Consider the following 2540-nt stretch of genomic DNA (forward strand, 5'->3'; position numbering starts at 1 on the left):
CGGCTGATAGACCGCCATTCATGTAAAATCTTAAGGTCCTAGCTCATGTCCAAGGAACCAAGCAAGGCAAAAAAGTCAATAATCGATAACTAAAACTTGAATTGTACTGGTTCTTACTGGCTATTACATCAACTTGGAAGCTCATCTGTGTTCTACTATGGTGCTTTTAGTGTCTCCGCATACCGCAACACGCGACATAGCTTTGCCGAAGATAAATGTAACCGTTCCAGAGAGAAGAGCGTCCAATGTGACGATCTGGCTTTAAGACTATTCAATAACGAATGACGAAAACGGACGGATTTCTCCTGGTTTTACTAGATATGAACACTTTTCACATTCTACCGTGCGACGCGGCTGCTAGTACGCCTTTCACGCAAAATCTTAAGGTCCTAGCTCATGTCCAAGGCACCAAAGAAGGGTAAAAAGTCGATAATCGATAGCTGAAACTTGAATTGTACTGCTTCTAACTGGCTATTACATCTACTTAGAAGCTTCATCTGTGTTCTACTATGGTGCTTTTAGTGTCTTCGCATACCGCAGCACGCGACATAGCTTTGCAGACGATAAATGTAATCGTTTAAGCGAGAAGAGCGGAAAATGTGACGATCTGGCTTTGAGTCGATTCGATAACGAATGACGAAAACGTACGGATTTCTTCTGTTTTTACTACATATGAACACAGTCCACATTCTACCGTGCAACGCGGCTGCTAGTCCACCATTCATGCAAAATCTTAAGGTCCTAGCTCATGTCCAAGGAACCAAGGAAGGCTACAAAGTCAATAATCGATAACTAAAACTTGAATTGTACTGCTTCTTACTGGCTATTACATCAACTTAGAAGCTTGTTCTGTGTTCTACTATGGTGCTTTTAGTGTCTCCGCATACCGCAGCACGCGACATAGCTTTGCAGACGAAAAATGTAACCGTTCCAGAGAAAGAGCGGCGGCCAATGTGACGATCTGGCTTTAAGTCTATTCGATAACGAATGACGAAAACGGACGGATATCTCAGGTTTCTACTACATATGAACACTTTTCACATTCTCCCGTGCACCGCGGCTGCTAGTCCTCACTTTTTTATGAAAATCATAAGATTCTAGCTCATGTCCAAGGCACCAAAGAAGGTTAAAAAGTGAATAATTGATAACTAAAACGTGAATTGTACTGCTTCTTACTGGCAATTACATCAACTACTATGGTGCATTTAGTGTCTCCGCATACCGCAGCACGCGACATAGCTTTGCAGACGATAAATGTAACCGTTCGAGAGAGAAGAGCGGCCAATATGACGATCTGGCTTTGAGTCGATTCGATAACGAATGACGAAAACGGACGGATTTCTTCTGTTTTTACTACATATGAACACAGTTCACATTCTCCCGTGCAACGCGGCTGCTAGTCCGCCATTCATGCAAAATCTTAAGGTCCTAGCTCATGTCCAAGGCACCAAAGAAGGGTAAAAAGTCAATTATCGGTAGCTAAAACTTGAATTGTACTGCTTCTTACTGGCTTTTACATCAACTTAGAAGTTTCTTCTGTGTTCTACTATGGTGCATATAGTGTCTCCTCATACCGTAGCACGCGACATAACTTTGCAGACGATAAATGTAACCGTTTGAGAGAGAATAGCGGCCAATGTGACGATCTGACTTTAAGTTGATTCGATAACAAATGACGAAAGCGGGCGGATTACTCAGGTTTTTACTAGATATGAACACTTTTCACATTTTCCCGTGCAAGGGGGCTGCTAGTCCTCCTTTCATGCAAAATCTTAAGGTCCTAGCTCATGTCCAAGGCACCAAAGCCGGCTAAAAAGTCAATAATCGAAAAGTAAAACTTGAATTCTACTGCTTCTTACTGGCTATTATATTATTTTGGAAACTTCTGCTGTGTTCTACTATGGTGCATATAGTGTCTCCGCATACCGTAGCACGCGACATAACTTTGCAGACGATAAATGTAACCGTTTGAGAGAGAATAGCGGCCAATGTGACGATCTGGCTTTAAGTCGATTCGATAACAAATGAGGAAAACGGACTGATTTCTTAGGTTTTTACTACATATGAACACTTTTCACATTCTCCCGTGCAACGCGTCTGCTAGTCCTCCTTTCATTCAAAATCTTAAGGTCCTATCTCATGTCCAAGGCACCAAAGCCGGCTAATAAGTCAATAATCGATAGCTAAATCTTGAATTTTACTGCTTCTTTGATCTACTATGACGCTTTTAGTGTCTCCACGTACCGCAGAACGCGACATAGCTTTGCAGACTATAAATGTAACCGTTTCAGAGAGAAGAACGGTCAATGTGAAGATCTGGCTTTAAGTCGATTCGATAACAAAGGAGGAAAACGGACGGATTTTTCAGGTTTTTACTACATATGACCACTTTTCACATTATCTCGTGCAACGCGGCTGGTAGTCCTCCTTTCATGCAAAATCTTAAAGTCCTAGCTCATGTCCAAGGCACCAAAGGCGGCTAAAAAGTCAATAATCGCTAACTAAAACTTGAATTGTACTGCTTCTTACTTGCTTTCACA

Source organism: Schistocerca gregaria, unplaced genomic scaffold, assembly GCF_023897955.1.
Source record: "Schistocerca gregaria isolate iqSchGreg1 unplaced genomic scaffold, iqSchGreg1.2 ptg000454l, whole genome shotgun sequence".
In the NCBI taxonomy this organism is placed as follows: Eukaryota; Metazoa; Arthropoda; class Insecta; order Orthoptera; family Acrididae; genus Schistocerca; species Schistocerca gregaria.